Here is a 12,500-nt window from a genome sequence, read left to right on the forward strand (position 1 = left end):
TCTCTCTTTCTCTCTCTCTCTCTCTCCCTCTTCCCTCTCTCTCTCTCTCCCTCCCTCTTCCCTCTCTCTCTCTCTCTCTCCTTCTCTCTCCCTCTCTCCCCTCTCTCTCTCTCTCCCCCTCCCCTCCCCCTCTCTCTCTCTCTCTCTCTTCTCCCCCCCTCTCTCTCTCAGCAGTGTGCGTCTCCTGCTGGGTCCTCTAATGAACATGCGGTATCATCTGCATAACTTTGATACTCGCAAAACTTGCTGCCAACTCTGAAAAGCCGCCCCAACGCCATGGGACCGCCGTTTATTACGCAATTAGAAGGCGAGCATCACAAGAGGAGAGGATGCCTTTCAGAACATTTAGTTCCCGATCAATTTAAAAAGAGCATCCCATCACGCATACACACAGACCCGCGTGAACACACACACACAGTCACATACGCACATACACATCACGAACACACAACATACACAGACACACACAGACACAGACACAGACACACACACACACACACACACACACACACACACACACACACACACACACACACACACACACACACACACACACACACACACACACACGTATACACACATGCAGCTCTGCCAACATTTCAACGCTCATGTATTATTCAGAATAAAAGCGTTTTAGTTTTTCTGCCATGGCAAGATGAAACCGGCTAATCACTCTGAAATGTAATGTAGGGCTTGGCCACTCACATACTGTAGCCCTCTGCCTAAGCTATGCAGCTATCTCAGAAGATAAGTAATATGCCTTATTTGCCTCTTACCCTCCCCTCCCCTCCCCTCACCGCCCTCGCTAGCCTTTTTTCTCAATCTTTTAAATCTACACGCACGCACGAACACGCGCCCACACACACACACACACACACACACACACACACACACACACACATGCTCACACTCACACACACACACACATGCTCACACTCACACACACACGCTCACACTCACACTCACATACACACACACGCACACTGCACCCCCCCCCCCCCCCACCGCAATCAGGCTCCTTTGAAAGAGCATAATAGGTGAGGCCTTATATCTGGTGCTCTGCCTTCCATTCTCTCCTCTCGTCTCCCTGAGGGCTTTGCACACCGCCATGGCAAGGAGAGCACAGGAGACGTAAATCCTCCTCTCACCTCTCTCTCTCTATCTCTTCTCTCTCTCTCTCACTTCTCTCTCTGTCTCTCTCTCTCTCTCTCTCTCTCTCTTTCTCTCTCTCTCCCTCTCTCTCCCTATCTCTCTCTCTCTCTCTCTCTCTCTATCTCTTCTCTCTCTCTCTCACTTCTCTCTCTGTCTCTCTCTCTCTCTCTCTCTCTCTCTCATCTCTCTCTGCAAAAGCCGTGCTGCAATATCCCCCCAGTGCTAATGGCAGTGGTTAAGGTAGGAGGTGGGACACGTGCTAATTTATCCCGAGTATGAGCATCCCGACCTATTCATCACCACCAAGATCTTTACTAGAGGAGGCAGAGAGAGAGGGAGAGAGAGGGAGAGAGAGAGAGAGAGAGAGAGAGAGAGAGAGAGAGGTGTGTGTGTGTGTGTGTGTGTGTGTGTGTGTGTGTGTGTGTGTGTGTGTGTGTGTGTGTGTGTGTGTGTGTGTGTGTGTGTGTGTGTGTGTGTGTGTGTGTGTGTGTGTGTGTGTGTGTGTGTGTGTGTGCTGAGTGGTGAGTGGGAGAGAGTGTGAAAGAGGAGAATATGAGAAGGAGAAAGAAGAGTAGGGAGGAGAGAGAGAGAGAGAGAGAGAGAGAGAGAGAGAGAGAGAGAGAGAGAGAGAGTGAGTGAGAGGGGAGGGAGGTTTCCTGCAGGGCTCTGTTCTCTTGCATAACTAGATAAGCATCAGTGATATTACCCAGTGTTAAAATATGGCTTTTAATAAAAAACACCCCCATAAAAACCCAGCCAGCGTGGCAACTCCAGATTCTCTGAATTCTATATTCTTCAATGGCACGCAGGATCTCTGAGGATTAAATCAATCCTGGACGACGTGATAATACCCAATCCTCCACGACTGGTGGTAGGTTGGCATGCTGTAACACAATACTCCATTTCAACATAATAATAATAATAATAATAATAATAATAATAATAATAAGAAGAAGAAGAAGAAGAAGAAGAAGAAGAAGAAGAAGAACCAGGTGGTGAAGACCAGGACATCTAGAACAGGTGGTGAATTCCATTCCAAAATGGCTGCCAAGACTGCATTAGAGTTAACATTTTACTTCTTTCATTAGTAGTACATATTACTACTTTCCTACTGTATGTATACTGTATATGCTCTGAGAAGTCTTCACAAACTGGAAAAGGTGGTGAACTCTACTCCAAAATGGCTGCCAAGACCTGGCTACAAAGTGGATTTGATCAAAGTGACACATTACTGTATGTATATATGTTCTGGAGAAGTCCTCACGAACTGGGAAAGGTGTTGAAATCCACTCCAAAATGGCTGCAAAGACCTGGCTCGCTAGATTGGGTTCAATTCAACACATTTGCTGCTTTCCTGTAACACTGCGGTGCTGTGATGAAGTCGTCATGATTGTGTAACTGGTCACCAGTAAGCCAACCAGAATGGTAGGGTACCTAAAGGACACGGGAAGGGGAAAAAAACAGGTGCAGAATGGTCTCTATGGCAACAAAGCACCTTGTGTTGTGGGATGGAGAGAAAGGGGGTGGGGAGAGAGAGAGGGAGAGAGTGAGTGAGTGAGAGAGAGAGAGAGAGAGGGAGAGAGAGAGAGAGAGAGCGAGAGCTAAGCGTGGCTACTGTTGCAGGTAATAATACAGATGGATTACTCCTTCTCTCCCTGACTGAGCATCCATAGCCTATAGCTCCGCTTTCGCTTACCTCACCAGTAGATATGATGGCGACCAGTATCCCTGATATCTGGATATGATGGTGACCAGTATCCCTGATATCTGTCTCTATTGCCCAGCTGATCCCGGGTCAGTGGTCTGGGCTTACCTTAACAGCAGATATAATGGCGGCTGTTCCAGTGGCCCTGATCTTTATCCCACCAGGGACTGGGTTTACATTACCAGTATATGGGTCAATAGTGTTTTAGTAGTAGTACACGTCAGGGTGGTGCAACCACAGCTAATGCCACTATTGTATGGATTATACCAGAGATTCTTTAAATATAATCTCTCTGATTATACATTACGATTTTTTTTAATTGGAATATCTAAGAAGCATATTCATTGCAGTACATTAATAACCAAATTAGTAATTCATTGATAGCTATTGGCTGTGGTTGTACCACCTGAGGTCTGAGCCCAAAATAACGTCATCGAGCCATACTATATGAATGCTACCAGTATAACTGATCTACCACTATACTAAACTGAGCAAGGATCAGTTAGCTACGTTTACCTTACGGGTAGGTTTGATAGGTACCAGAGATAGAGAGAGAGACACACACACACATGCATACAAACCCCACACATACACAGAGCAATGCCATCTGAAACCAAACTACCATTCTGAAACACACACACACACACACACACGCACACATGCACACACACACACACACACACACACACACACACACACACACACACACACACACACACACACACACACACACACACACACACACACACACACACACACACACACACACACACACACACACACACATGGCCAGTAGATTTTCTAGGTCTCGGTAGAGGGACCATGCGGCCATGCGGCCCTGTAGCACGCTACATTACCTCCATTACAGCATGAGCCATCCACACACACACACACACACACACTACCCCACCTAGCGAGAGGGGGATGGGGACACGAGAGCGAGAGAGAGAGAGAGAGAGAGAGAGAGAGAGAGAGAGAGAGAGAGAGAGAGAGAGAGAGAGAGATTGAGAGAGAGAGAGAGAGAGAGAGAGAGAGAGAGAGAGGAGGAGGAGAGAGGGGAGGTGCAAAGAGAGAAGGAGAGAGAGAGGGGGGTGGAGGTGGAAAGATGGAGGGAGAGAGAGAGGGAGAGAAAGAAGAGAGGGGAGGTGGAAAGAGAAGGGGAGAGAAAATAAAGGAAGAGCTGGAGAGAGTAAGTGAAGACTGAGGCAGAAGGAGAGAGACAGAAGCAGCCAGCAAGAGAACAATGCTGTAAAGAGAAGGAGTGGTGGATAAAGAGAAAGATAGACGAAGGATAAAGGAGAAAAAGAGAAAGGAAGACAAAGAGAGTGATAGAGAGAGATAAAGAGAGAGTGCGCTTGAGAGAGAGAGAGAGAGAGAGAGAGAGAGAGAGAGAGAGAGAGAGAGAGAGAGAGAGAGAGAGAGAGAGAGAGAGAGAGCAAGAGAGAGAGGACGAGGGAGAGTAAGAGAGCCAATGGAAGCAGCAGTGGAGCTGTGGTTCTCTGCAGGGGTGAACAACAGTCCAGGCCTCCACCACTCCTCCTCCTCCTCCATCCCCTCCTCCTCCGCATCCCTCTCCTCCACCACCTCCCACAGTCCAGGCCTACACCACTCCTCCTCCTCCTCCTCCTCCTCCTGCTCCTCCTCCATCTCCTCCATCTCCCTCTCCTACACCATCTCCTCTCCCACAGTCTAGGCCTACACCACTCTCCCTCCTCCCTCCTCCTCCTCCTCCTCCTCCTCCTACCCCCCCCCCTCAACCTCCCTCTCCTCCACCTCCTCCTCCACCCCCCTCCTTCTCTTCCTCCTCCACCTTATCATCAGTAAACAGCAGAGTCTGACAAAGAGCCGGCAATCTCCCCTAATCTCCTGGCAAACACTGCTCCACTAATACACACACACACGCGCGCGCACACACACGCACGCACACGCACGCGCACGCACACGCACACGCACACGCACACGCACACGCACACGCACACGCACACACAGACACACACACGCACACAGAGGTGCACACACGCACGCACGCACAAAAACACACACGCGCGCACACATACACACAGACACACACACACATGCACATAAACTAACGCACACACATGCACGTGCACACACACACAGAAATACGCGCGCACACACACACACACGCACGCATGTGCACACACAAACTTTGTCCCGCCCCATCATACAAACGTAGACATAGGATTGGTCATCTTCAGATGTGCCAGCATCATCACCTTGGCAACCATGGGACACGAGGAAGTGAGTGTGTGCATGCGTGTGTGTGCGTATGCATGTGTGTGTGTGCATTTGCATGTTTGTGTGTATGGGTGAGCGGTTAGGGCGTCAGACTTGCATCCCAGAGGTTGCCGGTTCGACTCCCGACCCGCCAGGTTGGTGGGGGGAGTAATCAACCAGTGCTCTCCCCCATCCTCCTCCATGACTGAGGTGCCCTGAGCATGATACCGTCCCGCCGCACTGCTCCCCATGGGGCGCCACTGAGGGCTGCCCCTTTGCACGGATGAGGCATAAATGCAATTTCGTTGTGTGCTGTGGAGTGCTGTGTCACAATGACAATGGGAGTTGGAGTTTCCCAATGGGCTTTCACTTTTTCATGTGTGTGTGCGTGTGTGTGTGCGTGTGTGTGTGTGTGTGTGTGTGTGTGTGTGTGTGTGTGTGTGTGTGTGTGTGTGTGTGTGTGTGTGTATGTGTGTGTGCATGTGTGTGTGTATGTGTGTGTGTGTGTGTGAGTGAGTGTGTGTGCGTGGGTGGGCGCAGGTGAGTGTGTGTACGTGTGTGTGTGTGTGTATGTGTGCGCGCATGTGTGTATGTGTGTGTGCATGCATGCGTGTGTGTGTGTGTGTGTGTGTGTGTGTGTGTGTGTGTATGCATGTGTGTGTGCGTGCGTGTGTGTGTGTGTCCTCTTCCTGCTTCCTCTTGTGTGTGCTGTAGTGCTTTGCTTAGTACATGTGAGCCACTGGACAGCTTCTTTTGTACTGCTAGAGATTCTTTAAGTATATAGAGATATGCCAATGTAATAGGTTACTATGGGCACCTAACATGACCAGGTTCCTGTTTGCCTAAAGGGACGTGTCATAATACTCCTAGCATTGAAAAGAACAGTCCTAGGTCTGCCTAAAGGGGGATCCCCCCCTTCTCCCCCTTGCAATAGTAGAACCCGGAAACAATGGGCCAATGGAACCTCTCTCTCTTTACTCTCTCTGGTACTGCTAGATGGGCTTCAGGGAAAACAGAATCCTACAAACATACAGCACAGAGCTGCAGGCAGCTTAGACCGGGCCTGGGACCAAATCATCTCAATATCCCACAACACATGCGGAGAGGACAGACAAAAAGACAGACAGACAGACAGACAGACAGACAGACAGACAGACAGACAGACAGACAGACAGACAGACAGACAGACACACACACACACACACACACACACACACACACACACACACACGCACACACACACACACACACACACACACACACACACACACACACACACACACACACACACACACACGTGCGTCTGACTGAACAGGTATGGAAAATGAGTGCAATTAGCAGCGAGTCTAATAATCATTATCCTTAAATCCCAATTGGATTATTCCAGTCAGGAAAACCCTGCCCCACTCACACACCCCCCTCGCCCCAATCCCACTATACCTCAACATACGTATCCTACAGGGCTCCTGCCTTCCTGCCTCCTAAATCAGATTAGATTTGGGTAGATTGCATGGGGATTTACCCTCCCTGAGTCCCTGTACTGTAATACGCTACTGTACTGGAGGGGGAAACCTCTAGGAATACCCCCCCTATCTCTCAGTGAACAATCTCCACTGTCTCGAATACCCCCCCACCCCCCCTCCACACACACACACACACACACACACACACACACACACACACACACACACACACACACACACACACACACACACACACACACACACACACACGCACACGCACACACACTCTCTCCCAGTGAACCCTCTCCACTGTCTCGAATATCTTGTGTGTTTACTGCGACTGGTGTGACAGTTGGGGCTCCTATGGAGGACAGATTTGGTCAGGGCCCCAGGCAATTGTCCAGGTTTGCCTAATGGAAAAGACACTCATGCTTTCCATCTCCACTTACTCCTCAGGTCGCTGAGTACACACAGTCAAGAGAGCACAGGGAGAGGGACCAGTTGAGTGTGTTTGCAAAGTGGGCAGACTGCATGGTGTGATGGTTTTGCTGATGCAGGCTACTCTTTAGACCAGTGTTTCTCAACCAGGGTGCCGAGGCACCCTGGGGTGGCACACGACCCCTTAAGGGGTGCCGGGGAAACGTGGCTTATGGTATGTGAAATTTACTAAAAAATAAATAAATGATGTAATATAATACATATTTGTCTAAATTTATACATGAATGCTTAGTCAGTAGAATCTTTCATCTACCATGTACGCACAATAAAGTAAATTTAAGTTGCCTCTGTATGGCCTACACACAGCCTGTCTGAGATAAAGCTGCAACTTCGAACGTCTCCAAATGTGTTACTTTTTCTAAGCTTGTGTGGTATCGGATGCGATGCCATGTTACGGCTTGTTGGTTTGGGGTGCCCTGAAAATTTTCATGAATTGAAAGGGTGCCTCGCCTAAAAAAAGGTTGAGAAACACTGCGCCGGCACCCCTGTTGAGAACCACTGCTTTAGACTACAGTCCATCTCTCCAGGGAGAGGAACAATGGAAACAGGCCTTCCCTTCTAGAGTATCAGTTAGTAGTAAGACGAGTAGTAGTAGTAGTAGTAGGAAGAGGAGGAAAAGCGGTAACACTTTACTTTACGGATCGCTAATAAGGTGTTAATTTCATACTAATTTCTCAGTAATTTCAGTCTAATTTTATGGTAATAACTGCTTGTTATTAGTAATAACAGCAAAATAACCATATGGTTTCCAGTGCAATTACACTATAATTTCTCATTAATAACAGCAAAAATAACCATTCAGTTTCCAGTGCAATTATGCTGTAGTTTCTAGTTAATAGTAGGCTAATGGAAACAGCTACTGTGTCATCATAGTAGTTAGGTGGTAGGTATGCCAGTAACTAAACGGTATCAGCCGAAGTAGTTTCATACCAATTAGGCTACATCAGGGCCGTAATGTGCAATACTTCCTCTTCCTATGTTATTGCATAGAAACGACCACCCAAGCATCCTTGTATTATTTCTGCTTAATTACCTTGTAAACAATTGAGTAGTTATATGGAAATAAGATAGAATCAGGGCCGTAAAATGCATTATCACCTATTCCACTCAATTTTATGGAAATTACATATTTTCATGGTCTTAAAATGTCTTATTTCTTATTTCCACTCAATTACTTAGTTATTACCATTTTTAATACAATATAGACTAGCCTACTATGAAGTGATTCAAGTACACAGACAAACACATTGTGTGCAAAACTTTATTTATTTTTCCAATCAGTTATGAGATTCATGTTCACTGATGTGAGGTTGTCAATCTGCCACCATCCAGAGGAAGTCCTGTGAACACAAACAAACAAACAGAGAAGTCAACTGCAAGACCGGTTTCACCACGTTTATTTTTTTATGTTATCAATTCACCATCGCTAAATTTGCTTCTGAAATGCAGTACCATGTTAAATGCACGTTGTAAATCTTCCTCAGGCTGACATCGTTGCTGATTTACAAAGGCAAACTCTAGCTAGCACCTAGCTTCAGTCATTGAAAACATGGTGGGCAGAGCTAGCTAGTGGTTTCCATTGTAAAGGTACTTCTGTATGCCGTTTCATTTCCAGAACAAACATAAACCTAACACTAACTCATAAAACATGTTTGCATAAGGCTAAAGTAATTCGACGATTGAAGGTGGATGAAATCAACATCAAGACCATTTTAGCTCACCTTGAAAGTTACCCTGGTTGCTGCCTGCGTGCGAAAGCACTGTGTGCTGCGTCTCAAACTCCACCCTTGTGTGTCAGGGTACTCAATTAAACAACGTCAGCGTCTCTGAGCCATACTGCAAGCAGAGCGGGCAGCGATGGTGCAAATCGTAGGAGATTTCAGGAAGGCGCATGAATATTGTCCAATCACGTTCGCTGAATGTTCGCGGAAAACCCTGGTCCAATCCCAGGCTTTGTTGGTGTCCTGTTTCAACCACAGCGAGCACGACGACTACAAACTTCCAACGGGATTATTAATAACTAAAAGCAATTATCACAAGCAAATAAGTAACACGTGTGTGTGTTTATTTTCGATTGTTTAGGTATTTTTGCATCTTGAAATGGTATTGTGACCCTGCAGCTTAGCTAATTTCTTGTTTATGCTAGCGGAGTTTTGCTAAGCTAGCTAGCAGGGCACACTAGGGTCAATGGGAAGACAGGCTATGGTAGTAGCCCCTGTAATCCATAACCCAGCGATTTAATATCTTTTCTCTCTAATACGTTTTTTTTTTTTTAACTATATTTAGTTACTGTTAAATGTGTTTATTGTAAACCCCTGACTCTGTATGCTGTGGGAAGAGGAGTGGGAGTGCAGCCCCAAGCCCCAGGGTGATAATTGTACTGTGTGGTAATCCAACAGAACCATCACTAAAACATTGTATCAATCTTCACCTGTCTCGGAGTCATCTTTATTCCAACTACAACACAACGCAGATTTAAATTCCAACCGGTTACATTAAACGGTGTCTAACTTTAATCTGTTTAATAGCGCAATAATTGCATAGAAAGGTCTTATATTTGTCTTTTTCGGCGTAGTTTTTTTCCCCCGACTGCGATGAAGCGATGGCCGCCATTAAACAAATCACAACAAAGCCTCTGGTTGGACCGGGGATTCATTCCTCGAACGTGATTGGACGCTTCCGAGTCGCCTTCCTGAAATCTCCTATGATTTGCACCATCGCGAGCGGGCAGCGTATAACTAGAACGAGTGTGCTTGAAGTACAGAAGTATACTGATTGGGACGCTCGTGCTCTGCAGTAACCAAACTTTCGTTGCCTAGCAACAACAGGACTCGCCGCCACCGCGAGCTAGTTCAACTTCAGTGCAGCAGAGCCAGGCAAGGTAAGCTTCCCGACAACGAACTTTTAATGTAGTTCTAGCTTTAACCTGCTTTCATTTTGTCTCTGAGCATTGAAGGATTTTAACTGTATACACTGCAAACACGTCTTATCAGCCGTGTTTGTGCTGAAATGGCATAGCCTACAGAGGTACATGGAAACCACTAGTTCTAGCTAGCTCTGCCCACCATGTTTTCAATGACTGAAGCTAGGTGCTAGCTAGAGTTTGCCTTTGTAAATCAGCAACGATGTCAGCCTGAGGAAGATTTACAACGTGCATTTAACATGGTACTGCATTTCAGAAGCAAATTTAGCGATGGTGAATTGATAACATAAAAAAATAAACGTGGTGAAACCGGTCTTGCAGTTGACTTCTCTGTTTGTTTGTTTGTGTTCACAGGACTTCCTCTGGATGGTGGCAGATTGACAACCTCACATCAGTGAACATGAATCTCATAACTGATTGGAAAAATAAATAAAGTTTTGCACACAATGTGTTTGTCTGTGTACTTGAATCACTTCATAGTAGGCTAGTCTATATTGTATTAAAAATGATAATAACTAAGTAATTGAGTGGAAATAAGAAATAAGACATTTTAAGACCATGAAAATATGTAATTTCCATAAAATTGAGTGGAATAGGTGATAATGCATTTTACGGCCCTGATTATATCTTATTTCCATATAACTACTCAATTGTTTACAAGGTAATTAAGCAAAAATAATACAAGGATGCTTGGGTGGTCGTTTCTATGCAATAACATAGGAAGAGGAAATATTGCACATTACGGCCCTGATGTAGCCTAATTAGTATGAAACTACTTCGGCTGATACCGTTTAGTTACTGGCATACCTACCACCTAACTACTATGATGACACAGTAGCTGTTTCCATTAGCCTACTATTAACTAGAAACTACAGCATAATTGCACTGGAAACTGTATGGTTATTTTTGCTGTTATTAATGAGAAATTATAGTGTAATTGCACTGGAAACCATATGGTTATTTTGCTGTTATTACTAATAACAAGCAGTTATTACCATAAAATTAGACTGAAATTACTGAGAAATTAGTATGAAATTAACACCTTATTAGCGATCCGTAAAGTAAAGTGTAACCGGAAAAGTAGTAGTAGTAGTAGTAGCAGCAGCAGCAGCAGCAGTAGTAGTGCAGTAGTAGAAGTATAGTAATAGCAGTAGTAGTGGTAGTAGTATATAGTAGTAGTAGTAGTAGTAGTAGTAGTAGTAGTAGTAGTATAGCAGTAGTAGTAATGGTAGTAGTAGTAGTAGTAGTAGTAGTAGTAGTAGTAGTAGTAGTAGTAGTAGTAGTAGTAGTAGTAGTAGTAGTAGTAGTAGTAGTAGGCTAGTAGCAGTAGTAGCAGTAGTTGTAGTAGTAGTTGAAGTAATGTAGTAGTAAAGGTAGTAGTAGTAGTAGTAGTAGGAGGAGGAGGAGGAGGAGGAAGAGAATTAAAAGGAGTTGTTGTAAAAGTAGTAGTAGCAATTTGAGGAGGAAGAGAGAGGGAGTTACAGTTTCTCATGCCTTCCTCCTGTTTTAGGTGACACACACACACACAGACACACAGACACACAGACACACACACACACACACACACACACACACACACACACATGGACACACACAAGCACGCACGCACATACACACTCACACACTTACACACAGCAGCCACTAACTCACAATGAGAGATTACATAAACACAAGAGACTCTGAGACATAAATAAAACGTAACAAGAACGAGGGAGACAGAAATGAGAGAGAGAGGGAGAGAGCGAGAGAGAGGGGGGGAGAGAGAGAGAGAGAGAGAGAGAGAGAGTAAATACGACATTGAGCAGATAGTTAACTCCCTTCTTTCACACACGCACACACACACACACATACACACACACACAGACACACACAGACACACACAGACACAGACACACACACACACACACACACACACACACACACATATATATATATGGCCGGTTCCTATTCCCTGTACTCCCCCTCGTCATCTCGAAGGTGGGGCAGTGTGTGTGTGTGTGTGTGTGTGTGTGGGACAGAGGGGCCCTCTGGCTGATCATAATGACACAGGTAGCTGAAACCAGAGACTAGAGCAGGCACACACGCGTGCACGCGTCGTGCATCACAGTTCTTGCTTGAAGCCCAGTACCTTCCATTGTCCCCGTATGACACACACACACACACACACACACACACACACACACACACACACACACACACACACACACACACACACACACACACACACACACACACACATACACACACACACACACACACACACACACACACACACACACACACACACACACACACACAGAGTCAGTCTGATGGACCAAAACTCAACAGGCCGCCTCGAGCGCTCGCTTTATGGTGCCTGTAAAGGGATATGAGCACCGGAGAGAGAGAGAGGGAGAGAGAGATGGAGAGACAGAAAGAGGGAGAGAGAGAGAGAGAGAGAGAGAGAGAGAGAGAGAGAGAGAGAGAGAGAGAGAGAGAGAGAGAGAGAGAGAGAGAGAGAGGAAGAGAGGGAGAGAGGGAG

The 12,500-nt window shown here is 46.0% G+C and overlaps 1 protein-coding gene and 1 long non-coding RNA gene across 5 annotated transcripts in view; both read right to left on the minus strand.

The window, feature by feature from the left end:
* The window catches only part of bcr (BCR activator of RhoGEF and GTPase), a 236,463-nt gene that overhangs the window by 132,367 nt on the left and 91,596 nt on the right, over positions 1–12,500 (minus strand). The gene's annotated exons all lie outside the window — the stretch shown is intronic.
* LOC134458111 (uncharacterized) lies at positions 8,304–8,906 on the minus strand. Its single transcript, XR_010036533.1, has 2 exons — positions 8,778–8,906; positions 8,304–8,396 (listed from the first exon to the last, which is right to left on the minus strand). It is a non-coding gene; the product is annotated as an uncharacterized LOC134458111 (long non-coding RNA).

Source organism: Engraulis encrasicolus, chromosome 11, assembly GCF_034702125.1.
Source record: "Engraulis encrasicolus isolate BLACKSEA-1 chromosome 11, IST_EnEncr_1.0, whole genome shotgun sequence".
NCBI classification, from domain to species: Eukaryota; Metazoa; Chordata; class Actinopteri; order Clupeiformes; family Engraulidae; genus Engraulis; species Engraulis encrasicolus.